The sequence below is a fragment of the Cryptomeria japonica genome, unplaced genomic scaffold, assembly GCF_030272615.1.
Source record: "Cryptomeria japonica unplaced genomic scaffold, Sugi_1.0 HiC_scaffold_253, whole genome shotgun sequence".
In the NCBI taxonomy this organism is placed as follows: Eukaryota; Viridiplantae; Streptophyta; class Pinopsida; order Cupressales; family Cupressaceae; genus Cryptomeria; species Cryptomeria japonica.
In genome coordinates, this window is record NW_026729075.1 from 1 (window position 1) to 12,500 (window position 12,500).

The 12,500-nt window shown below is 58.2% G+C and overlaps 1 non-coding gene across 1 annotated transcript; it reads right to left on the bottom strand.

Moving 5' to 3' along the window:
• Positions 1 to 12: 12 nt before the first annotated feature.
• On the bottom strand, positions 13 to 131 carry LOC131869590 (5S ribosomal RNA). Its single transcript, XR_009367972.1, has one exon. It is a non-coding gene; the product is annotated as a 5S ribosomal RNA (ribosomal RNA).
• Positions 132 to 12,500: the final 12,369 nt, after the last annotated feature.

A 12,500-nucleotide genomic window follows, 5' to 3' on the forward strand; every position in this document is an offset into this window, starting at 1 on the left:
AAAAACTAAAAAAGGGTGCAACACCGGGACTTCCCGGGAGGTCACCCATCCCAGTACTACTCCGGCCCAAGCGCGCTTAACTGCGGAGTTCTGATGGGATCCGGTGCACTAATGCTGGTATGATCGCACCCGTTATGAGCTTGTCGCAGTGTGTACTTAGCAAACCGCGACCCACGTGCGAATCCACCCCGGCCACCCACCCCCGTCGAGGTGCACACCCTCCCTCGCGAAGTGCGCCCCGTTCGCCAAGTGTGAGCCCTGCCCGGGTGCGCGCACCTTGCTAGGGCGTCGGGTGTGCACCCGGCCCGGCCTACGTGCGTGCACCTGGAGGGGGCGTCGTGTGCGTGCAGTGTCCCGTCTGCAACGCGGTGCCCACACACCACCTCGGGCGCAACGACCTGCGCTCACATGTGGGCCGAGTGCACCTTGGTGCATGTTCGGGGCGCCTCGGGTGCACGCTCGATCTTGCCCCGGTGCACCAAGGCGCTCGGTTTGCCCCGGGTGCGCACTTGGTGCAAGGTGGGCACCCAAAATAGGGATCAAGCACCAAAACACAAGTTTCGGGATGCAAAATGGGACCCAAGGACCACAAATGCGTTCCAAGACCCATGATGGGTCCACGAGAACAAAAATGTGTTCCGAGACTTAATAAACAAATATTGGGTTTTAGGAGAAGAAACATGCTCTGATGCCCAAAACGAGAATCGACCCCGAAAAGGCCACAGGCCAAAAGTGGGATGCGAGACAAAAAAAAATGGGACCCGAGGACCAAAATTGGGTTCCCAGGTCGAAGACAGGGCAACCGGACAAGAAACGACCTCTAAGGCTCGAAATGAGTCCCGACGACTAAAACTTGACAAGAAGCACCCATCAGGCACCCAACTCGACACCCATGGGATGCCGACCCACCCGGGCTTCCACCTAGCACACCTTGGCACCCACCCACCCTCGCACCCAACCTCGCACCCAACTTAGCACCTTTGAACCCACATTGGCACTCACCCTGACCCTGGCACCTTGGAACCCACATTGGCACTCACCTTGACCCTGGCACCCACCTTTGCACTCACCTTGGGACCCACCCTGGCTCCCACCTCGGCACCCACCCAGACACCCACCTTGGTTCCTTGGCACCCACCTTGGATCCTTGGCACCCACCCCGACACCCACCTTGGCACGCAACTTGGCTACTTACCACCCACCTTGGCTCCTTGACGCCCACCCCGACAACCACCCCGTGACCTACCCTGGCTAGGGTTGGTGCACACCCACCCTGGTGCCCACCTTGGCACCCACCCTATGACCCACCTTGGCACGCACCTTAGTACCCACCCCGTTACCCACCCTAGGACCCACCCCGTGACCCACCTTGGCCAGGGTGGGTGCACCCACCCTGGTGCCCACCTTGGCACCCACCCATCCTAGCACCCAGCCTGTGACCGGGCTTGGAACCCAACCTTGCACCCGCACCCGTCTTGGCCAGTGTGGGTGCGCACCCATCCTGGCACCCACGTTGTGACACACCCTTTAACCCACGCACCCTAGCACCCACGTTGGCACCCACCTTGGAACCCAACCTAGCAACTTGGCACCCACCCCGTGACCCACCTTGGCATCCACCATAGCAGTCGCCGACTTGGCACCCACCTCGGCACCCACCTTGACACTTGTGGACCCACCTTGCCACTCACCCTAGCATCGACCCATCCTAGCACCCACCCTGGCACCTTTGCACCCTAGCACTCACCCATCCTAGCACCTAACCTGTGACCCACCTTGACACTCACCCTCGCACCCACCTTGGAACCCAACCTAGCACCCACCCACCCTGACACCAACCCTAGCACCTACCCACCCTTGCACCCACCCTGTGACCCATCTTGGCACCCACCCATCCTACCACTCAACCTATCACCCACCTTCTCACCCACCTTGGCATCCACCTTAGCACCCACCCACACTGGCACCTTGGCACCCACCTCGGGCAAGGTGGGTGCACACCCACCCTGGCACCCAATTTAGAACCCACCGAGCATGTTACCCACCTTGGCACCCACATTGCAGCCCACCCTAGTACCCACCCTATGACCCACATTGGCATCCACACCCTAGCACCCAGGCACCTCGACACCCGCCTTGACACCCACCCTAGCACTGAACCTGTGACCCACCTTGGAACTCACCCTAGAACCCACCCACCCTGTGAACCACCTTGGCATCCACCTTAGCACCCACCCACCTTGGCACCCACTCTAGCACTCACCCATCCTAACACCCAACTTGTTACCCACCTTGGCACCCGCCCTCGCGTCCACCTTGAAACCCACCCTAGCACCCACCCACGCAGGAGCCCACCTTGGCACCCAACCTAACACCCACGCATCCTGGCACCCAACTTGTGACCCACCTTGGAACCCACCCTAGTACCCACCTTTGAACCCACTATATCACCAACCCACCTTGGCACCCACCCTATGACCCTCTTTGGAATCCACCCTAGCACGCACCCACCCTGGCACCCACCATGGAGCGCACCCTAGCACCCACCCACCTCGGCACGCACCTCAACACCCACCTTGGTGTGCGCACTGCGCCAACCTCTCAAAGACCCTATGTGGTGCGCTCCAAAGTGTACACCTTTGGTGCGCTCCAAGGTGCGCACCTTTGGTGCACACCGAGGTGCACACCAAAGTGTGCACCGAGGTGAGCACCAAAGTGCACTCCAGGGTGCACACCAAGGCGTGCACCTTTGGTGCGGTCAATGCAAACGAATTCGGAAGTTGGGGTCGATGTCCTAATCGCTGCTGCAGACTACACGTATGAGAATCGGACAAATAGCTTTATATAGGGGAGGTGTTGCGTTTGATGGGTCGACTCCCCTGGTTGTGTGCACTGCACCAACTTCAAAGACCCTGTCTTGTTTAAGAAGTCAAAAGTTGGGGTGGATGTCCTAATCATTGCTGCAGTCTACGCATGTATGAGAATCAGACAAATAGCTTATATAGGGGAGGTGTTGCATTCGGTGGGTTGACTCCCCTGGTTGTGCGCACTGCGCCAACCTCAAAGACCCCGCATAGCAGAAGAAGTCGGAAGTCGGATTTTGGTGAGCACCAAGGCGTGCACCTTTGGTGCGGTCAACGCAGACGAATTCAGAAGTTGGGGTGGATGTCCTAATCGTTGTTGCAGGCTACACATGTATGAGAATCAGACAAATAGCTTATATAGGGGAGGTGTTGGGTTTGATGGGTCAACTCCCTTGGTTGTGCGCATTACGCCAACCTCAAAGACCTTGTTTTCGTTAAGAAGTCAAAAGTTGGGGTCAATGTCCTAATGGCTCCTGCAGGCTACACATGTATGAGAATCGGACAAATAGCTTATATAGGGGAGGTGTTGGGTTTGATGGGTCGACTCCCCTGGTTGTGCGCATTACGTCAACCTCAAAGACCTTGTTTTCGTTAAGAAGTCAAAAGTTGGGGTCGATGTCCTAATTGCTCCTGTAGACTACACATGTATGAGAATCAGACAAATAGCTTATATAGGGGAGGTGTTGGGTTTGATGGGTTGACTCCCCTAGTTGTTCGCATTACACCAACCTCAAAGACCTTGTTTTCGTTTAGAAGCCGAAAGTTGGGGTCGATGTCCTAATTGCTCCTGCAGGCTACGCATGTATGAGAATCAGACAAATAGCTTATATAGGGGAGGTGTTGGGTTTGATGGGTCGACTCCCCTGGTTGTGCGCATTGCGCCAACCTCAAAGACCCTGCATTGCGGATGAAGTCGAAAGTCAGAGTTTGGTGTGCTACAAGGTGTGGTCGAAGGTGCTCACCTAGGTGTGCACCTTTGGAGCACAGGAAAAGTGCCCTCCAAAAGTGCGCACCTTTGGAGTGCACAAAAGTGCCCTCCAAAAGTGCGCACCTTTGGAGCGCAGAAAAGTGCCCTCCAAAAAGTGCCCTCCAAAAGTGCGCACCTTTGGAGCGCAGAAAAGTGCCCTCCAAAAAGTGCCCTCCAAAAGTGCGCACCTTTGGAGCGCAGAAAAGTGCCCTCCAAAAAGTGCCCTCCAAAAGTGCGCACCTTTGGAGCGCAGAAAAGTGCCCTCCAAAAAGTGCCCTCCAAAAGTGCGCACCTTTGGAGCGCAGAAAAGTGCCCTCCAAAAAGTGCCCTCCAAAAGTGCGCACCTTTGGAGCGCAGAAAAGTGCCCTCCAAAAAGTGCCCTCCAAAAGTGCGCACCTTTGGAGCGCAGAAAAGTGCCCTCCAAAAAGTGCCCTCCAAAAGTGCGCACCTTTGGAGCGCAGAAAAGTGCCCTCCAAAAAGTGCCCTCCAAAAGTGCGCACCTTTGGAGCGCAGAAAAGTGCCCTCCAAAAGTGCGCACCTTTGGAGCGCACAAAAGTGCCCTCCAAAAGTGCGCACTTTTGGTGCGCACCAAGGCGCTGGTTCGGTCGTTGCAGGCGAGTTCGGAAGTTGGGGTCGATGTCCTGAGCGGAGGTGCAAACTACACAGGTGTCGGAATCGGACAAATAGCTTATAGGGGAGGTGTATGCTTCGATGGGTCGACTCCCCAGGTTGAGCGCACCGCGCCAACCTCAAAGACCCTACGGTATGGATGAAGTCGGAAGTTGGGTCCGATGACCGATTCGATTAGTAGGTATGCTCATGAGGTCGGAATTTGGGTCCGATGACCTGCCATGTGCAGGAAGGCGAATGTTGACACTGTGCGTTGCAAGGTGCACACCAAGGCGCTGGTGCGGTCTTTTTAGTCGAGTTCGGAAGTTGGGGTCGATGTCCTGATCGGAGGTGCAAGCTACACAGGTGTGGGAATCGGACAAATAGCTTATATAGGGGAGGTGTATGCTTCGTTGGGTCGACTCCCCGGGTTGAGCGCACCGCGCCAACCTCAAAGACCCTACGGTATGGATGAAGTCGGAAGTTGGGTCCGATGACCGATTCGATATGTAGGCATACTCGCGAGGTCGGAATTTGGGTCCGATGACCTGCCACGTGCAGGAAGGCGAATGTTGGCACTGTGCGTTGCAAGGTGCGCACCAAGGCGCTGGTTCGGTCGTTGGAGGCGAGTTCGGAAGTTGGGGTCGATGTCTTGATCGGAGGTGCAAACTACACAGGTGTGGGAATCGGACAAATAGCTTATATAGGGGAGGTGTATGCTTCGTTGGGTCGACTCCCCGGGTTGAGCGCACCGCGCCAACCTCAAAGACCCTACGGTATGGATGAAGTCGGAAGTTGGGTCCGATGACCGATTCGATATGTAGGCATACTCGCGAGGTCGGAATTTGGGTCCGATGACCTGCCATGTGCAGGAAGGCGAATGTTGGGACTGTGCGTCGCAAGGTGCGCACCAAGGCGCTGGTGCCGTCGTTGCAGTCGAGTTCGGAAGTTGGGGTCGATGTCCTGGTCAGAGGTGCAAACTACACAGGTGTGGGAATCGGACAAATAGCTTATATAGGGGAGGTGTATGCTTCGATGGGTCGACTCCCTGGGTTGAGCGCACCGCGCCAACCTCAAAGACCCTACAGTATGGATGAAGTCGGAAGTTGGGTCCGATGACCGATTCGATACGTAGGCATATTGGCGAGGTCTGAATTTGTGTCCGATGACCTGCCATGCGCAGGAAGGCGGAATTTGGGTCCGATGACCGAGTTGATGGCGTGCCATGCGCAGAAAGGCGGAATTTGGGTCCGATGACCGAGTTGATGTTGATGGCCCGCCATGCACAGGAAGGCGGAATTTGGGTCCGATGACCGATTTGAAGGCGTGCCATACGCAAAAAGGCGGAGTTTGGGTCCGATGACCGAGTTGATATTGATGGCCCGCCATGCGCAGGAAGGCGGAATTTGGGTCCGATGACCTGACATACGCATGGAGTCCGACTCGGGGGCCGATGTTCGATTCGATGACTTGCATTGTGGGTAAAGTCGGAAGTTGTGGTCTTTGACCCGATTCGATGACCAGACTTCGGCTGCTTGAGAATCGGACAAATAACTTATATAGGGGAGGTAGTGTTCTCGAGCATCCTCCCCCCGTGCCCGTTTATGTCGATTGATGCTGGTGCTCGACTGGTTGGAGCGCTCGGATGCAAAAATCTTGCACCAGGATTTATCGATTGTGATGGACACGGCAAGTCTCCTGATTGCTATGCAGGAGCTCATCGTGAATCTCTATGCGGCCTTGGTATGGACTCGACCTGCGGAATGGTTCGGCAATGGTAGTCGCTCCAACACGTCCTTGCAATGGCCACAGAGGTGATTCGACTAGAGCTCCAGTCTAGCTTTTGGGTTGCTTGGCGGACTGGTATAGCCGCGATCGAGTTCCGGCCATGAACGTTTTAGATAGCTCTTGGGCTTTCTGGGACGGAAGTCGGAAGTTTGGGCTGTTGTCCGATTTGATGACCATTCTTCGGATGTGTGAGAATCGGACAAATAACTTATATAGGGGACTGTGTTGTCTCACGCAGCCCCCTCCGTGCCCCTCTATCTCGACCGATGTTGGTGCTTGAAAGGGTTGGGATCGCTCGGATTTATAAACGTGCACCACCATTTGTCGAGTGTGAGGGACGCGGCAGGTCTCCTAAATGCTATGCGGGCGCTCTCTGAGAATCTCTATCCGGCCTCGACACAGACTAGTCTTGCTGAATGGTTTGGCACTGGTAGTCGATCCAACACGTCGTTGTTGTGGCCGCCTAGGCGATTCGATTCGAGCCCCCGTCTAGCTTTTGGGTTGCTTGGCGGATTTTGCCCTATCCGCAAGTGAGCTCGGTCCCTAAACGTTCGAGAAACCCGATTGCTATGCGCCGACTCTCTTTCTTGCGAGCCTCCATCTAGCTTTTGGGTCTCTACGGAACGGAAGTCGGAATCTGGGACCGTTGTTTGATTCGACGAGGCAGACTACGGTTGTGCGAGAATCGGACAAATAACTTATATAGGGGAGGTGTTGACTGGAGCATTCTCCCCCGTGCCCCTCTAACTCGACCAATGCTGGCGCTCGAACGGTGGTAGCGCTCGGATTTTCATTGAGCGCCAGCATTGGTCGATTTAGAGGGGCATGCGAGATTCCCGAATGCTATGCGAGGGCTCTAACGGAAATGTCTATTGGTTTCGGTATGGATGCAATTGCGAGTGGTTCGGCAAAGGTAGTCGTTCCGATGCGTCCATGTCGTGGCCAAATCGATAATTCGATTTGAGCCCTCGTATAGCATTTGGGTCTCTCGATGTGATTCCGCATTCCAGTCCCTTTGGGCACTGCTTGAGCCGCATCCCAGGGGGTTCCCTTCCCAATAATCTGCCTCGCAACCCGATTGCTATGCGGTGAGGCTCCTCGGCCGCCTCGGAACTATCTGTGTATCAGACGCATCGCGGGATAAGGGGTTGGCAACGGTAGTCGCCCCAAGCGCGTCCGATGCTTGGACCATTCCGAGGCGGCCCTGAAGCCTCTTCCGTCTAGCCGTTGGGTCCTTCTCGCCGCATCCCTCGCCTCGCACCCCGATTGCTATGCGGTGAGGCTCCTCGGCCGCCTCGGAACTATCTGTGTATCGGACGCGTCGCGGGATAAGGGGTTGTCACTGGTAGTCGCCCCAAGCGCGTCCGATGCTTGGACCATTCCGAGGCGGCCCTGAAGCCTCTTCCGTCTAGCCGTTGGGTCCTTCTCGCCGCATCCCTCGCCTCGCACCCCGATTGCTATGCGGTGAGGCTCCTCGGCCGCCTCGGAACTATCTGTGTATCGGACGCGTCGCGGGATAAGGGGTTGTCATTGGTAGTCGCCCCAAGCGCGTCCGATGCTTGGACCATTCCGAGGCGGCCCTGAAGCCTCTTCCGTCTAGCCGTTGGGTCCTTCTCGCCGCATCCCTCGCCTCGCACCCCGATTGCTATGCGGTGAGGCTCCTCGGCCGCCTCGGAACTATCTGTGTATCGGACGCGTCGCGGGATAAGGGGTTGTCACTGGTAGTCGCCCCAAGCGCGTCCGATGCTTGGACCATTCCGAGGCGGCCCTGAAGCCTCTTCCGTCTAGCCGTTGGGTCCTTCTCGCCGCATCCCTCGCCTCGCACCCCGATTGCTATGCGGTGAGGCTCCTCGGCCGCCTCGGAACTATCTGTGTATCGGACGCGTCGCGGGATAAGGGGTTGTCACTGGTAGTCGCCCCAAGCGCGTTCGATGCTTGGACCATTCCGAGGCGGCCCTGAAGCCTCTTCCGTCTAGCCGTTGGGTCCTTCTCGCCGCATCCCTCGCCTCGCACCCCGATTGCTATGCGGTGAGGCTCCTCGGCCGCCTTGGAACTATCTGTGTATCGGACGCGTCGCGGGATAAGGGGTTGTCACTGGTAGTCGCCCCAAGCGCGTCCGATGCTTGGACCATTCCGAGGCGGACCCGAAGCCTCTTCCGTCTAGCCGTTGGGTCCTTCTCGCCGCATCCTTCGCCTCGCACCCCGATTGCTATGCGGTGAGGCTCCTCGGCCGCCTCGGAACTATCTGTGTATCGGACGCGTCGCGGGATAAGGGGTTGTCACTGGTAGTCGCCCCAAGCGCGTCCGATGCTTGGACCATTCCGAGGCGGACCCGAAGCCTCTTCCGTCTAGCCGTTGGGTCCTTCTCGCCGCATCCCTCGCCTCGCACCCCGATTGCTATGCGGTGAGGCTCCTCGGCCGCCTTGGAACTATCTGTGTATCGGACGCGTCGCGGGATAAGGGGTTGTCACTGGTAGTCGCCCCAAGCGCGTCCGATGCTTGGACCATTCCGAGGCGGACCCGAAGCCTCTTCCGTCTAGCCGTTGGGTCCTTCTCGCCGCATCCCTCGCCTCGCACCCCGATTGCTATGCGGTGAGGCTCCTCGGCCGCCTTGGAACTATCTGTGTATCGGACGCGTCGCGGGATAAGGGGTTGTCACTGGTAGTCGCCCCAAGCGCGTCCGATGCTTGGACCATTCCGAGGCGGACCCGAAGCCTCTTCCGTCTAGCCGTTGGGTCCTTCTCGCCGCATCCCTCGCCTCGCACCCCGATTGCTATGCGGTGAGGCTCCTCGGCCGCCTTGGAACTATCTGTGTATCGGACGCGTCGCGGGATAAGGGGTTGTCACTGGTAGTCGCCCCAAGCGCGTCCGATGCTTGGACCATTCCGAGGCGGCCCCGAAGCCTCTTCCGTGTAGCCGTTGGGTCCTTCTCGCCGCATCCCTCGCCTCGCACCCCGATTGCTATGCGGTGAGGCTCCTCGGCCGCCTTGGAACTATCTGTGTATCGGACGCGTCGCGGGATAAGGGGTTGTCACTGGTAGTCGCCCCAAGCGCGTCCGATGCTTGGACCATTCCGAGGCGGCCCCGAAGCCTCTTCCGTGTAGCCGTTGGGTCCTTCTCGCCGCATCCCTCGCCTCGCACCCCGATTGCTATGCGGTGAGGCTCCTCGGCCGCCTTGGAACTATCTGTGTATCGGACGCGTCGCGGGATAAGGGGTTGTCACTGGTAGTCGCCCCAAGCGCGTCCGATGCTTGGACCATTCCGAGGCGGACCTGAAGCCTCTTCCCTCTAGCCGTTGGGGCTTTCTCGCCGCATCCCTCGCCTCGCACCCCGATTGCTATGCTGTGAGGCTCCTCGGCCGCCTTGGAACTATCTGTGTATCGGACGCATCGCGGGATAAGGGGTTGGCAGTGGTAGTCGCCCCAAGCGCATCCGATGCTTGGACCATTCCGAGGCGGCCTTGCAGCCTCTTCCGTCTAGCCGTTGGGGCCATCTCGCCGCATCCCCCACCTCGCACCACGATTGCTATGCGGTGAGGCTCCTTGGCCGCCTCGGAACTATCTGTGTATCGGACGCATCGCGGGATAAGGGGTTGTCACTGGTAGTCGCCCCAAGCGCGTCCGATGCTTGGACTATTCCGAGGCGGCCCTGCAGCCTCTTCCGTCTAGCCGTTGGGGCCATCTCGCTGCATCCCCCACCTCCTCGGCCGCCTCGGAACTATCTGTGTATCGGACGCATCGCGGGATAAGGGGTTGGCAGTGGTAGTCGCCCCAAGCGCGTCCGATGCTTGGACTATTCCGAGGCAGCCCTGCAGCCTCTTCCGTCTAGCCTTTGGGGCCATCTCGCCGCATCCCTCGCCTCGCACCCCGATTGCTATGCGGTGAGGCTCCTCGGCCGCCTGGGAACTATCTTCGTATCGGACGCATCGCGGGATAAGGGGTTGTCACTGGTAGTCGCCCCAAGCGCGTCCGATGCTTGGACTATTCCGAGGCGGCCCTGTGGCCTCTTCCGTCTAGCCGTTGGGGCCATCTCGCCGCATCCCCCACCTCGCACCCCGATTGCTATGCGGTGAGGCTCTTCGGCCGCCTTGGAACTATCTTCGTATCGGACGCATCGCGGGATAAGGGGTTGTCACTGGTAGTGGCCCCAAGCGCGTCCGATGCTTGGACTATTCCGAGGCGGCCCTGCAGCCTCTTCCGTCTAGCCGTTGGGGCCATCTCGCCGCATCCCCCACCTCGCACCCCGATTGCTATGCGGTGAGGCTCCTCGGCCGCCTTGGAACTATCTTCGTATCGGACGCATCGCGGGATAAGGGGTTGTCACTGGTAGTCGCCCCAAGCGCGTCCGATGCTTGGACTATTCCGACGCGGCCCTGTGGCCTCTTCCGTCTAGCCGTTGGGGCCATCTCGCCGCATCCCCCACCTCGCACCCCGATTGCTATGCGGTGAGGCTCCTCGGCCGCCTTGGAACCATCTTCGTATCGGACGCATCGCGGGATAGGGGGCTGTCACTGGTAGTCGCCCCAAGCGTGTCCGATGCTTGGACCATTCCTAGGCGGCCCTGAAGCCTCTTCCGTCTAGCCGTTGGGGCCTTCCCGCCCCATCCCTCGCCTCGCACCCCCGATTGCTATGCGGTGAGGCTCCTCGGCCGCCTTGGAACCATCTGTGTATCGGACGCATCGCGGGATAAGGGGTTGGCACTGGCAGTCGCCCCAAGCGCGTCCGATGCTTGGACCATTCCGAGGTGGCCCTGAAGCCTCTTCCGTCTAGCCGTTGGGGCCTTCCCGCCCCATCCCTCGCCTCGCACCCCGATTGATATGCGGTGAGGCTCCTCGGCCGCCTTGGAACTATCTGTGTATCGGACGCATCGCGGGATAAGGGGTTGGCACTGGTAGTCGTCCCAATCGCATCCGATGCTTGGACCATTCCGAGGCGGCCCTGCAGCCTCTTCCGTTTAGCCGTCGGGGCCTTCCCGCCGCATCCCTCGCCTCGCATCCCGATTCCTATGCGGTGAGTCTTCTCGGCCGCCGCGGAACTATACCTGTTATTGCTACTGCATCCTTCGACTGGTAACCTCCTCTGCCGCCTTGGAACGTTCTCTTTGTCGGACGCGTCGCGGGATAAGGGGTTGGCACTGGTAGTCGCCCCAAGCGCGCCCGATGCATAGACCGCTCCGAGTCGACCTTGCTTTCAGCCTCTCACATGCATAGACCTCTCTGAGTCGACCCTGCAGCCTCTCACGTTTAGCCTTTGGAATCTCGCCTCACAACATGATTGCTATCCTTGATGCATCCCTTGCCTCGAGCCCTGATTGCTTTCTTGGCTGCATCCCTCCTCTCCTCACAGCCCGGTTGTCATCACTGCTTCATCCGTCGCTTCATGCATTCTGGCTGCTGGGCCCTTCCCACCGCACACCTCGATTGCTATCTCTTCTGCATCACACACCCCGATTGCTATCTCTGCTACATCCCTCGGCTCTCACTTCTGCATCCTTCGCCTCACACCTCGATTGCTATCAATGCTGCATCCGTAACCTCACACCCCGATTGCTATGCGGGGAGGCTCCTTGGCCGCCTTGGAAATTTCTGTGTGTCGGACGCACCGCGGGATAAGGGGTTGGCACTGGTAGTCGCCCCAAGTGCGCCCGATTCTTAGACCGCTTCGAGGTGACCTCGTAGCCTCTTTCGTCCAGGCTTCCTGCCTTCAACGCCCTTTTTACACCTCGATTGCTATGCGCGGGCTCGTTGGCGTCTATCACCTCTCTGCGAAGAGTGGCACGATGATTGTTGGGGTAAATCGTAGCAGTCCGATCTCTGGCCTTGGGCCATTGTGAGGGCTGATCGATTTCCTGTGCGCATCTCGTGTTCGCCCAGTAACAGACTCGACGACTTGTAATCGGTCTTGTTCCCGATTGTTCCTGGAGGTAGTCTTCGGAACTCTTGGATTTGACCTGTCACTCGAACTGTCCTCTTCCGAGGATGCTTGTGTGTGTGTGCTTGTGCCATTTCCTTGGCGGTATTAACGAGATATTAAAGAGCGGAGTGAGCGCCTCGCCCAGCTATGTTTGGGGCTCTCACTCCCTTACCCGGTGTGCGACCGCTTTGCACGTAGGTTGCGGAGCATCGCGACTCTTTCGATGTTTGGCGGTTGTCTTCCGGTGATGCGTTGGTCCCGAAGTGCACGTTACTAGCATTTCTGCCATTGTTCTCGATCTTTGGCACGTTCCTTCGTTGCAATTGGATATATATCTCCGTTTATACGCGCAGGCTTCTC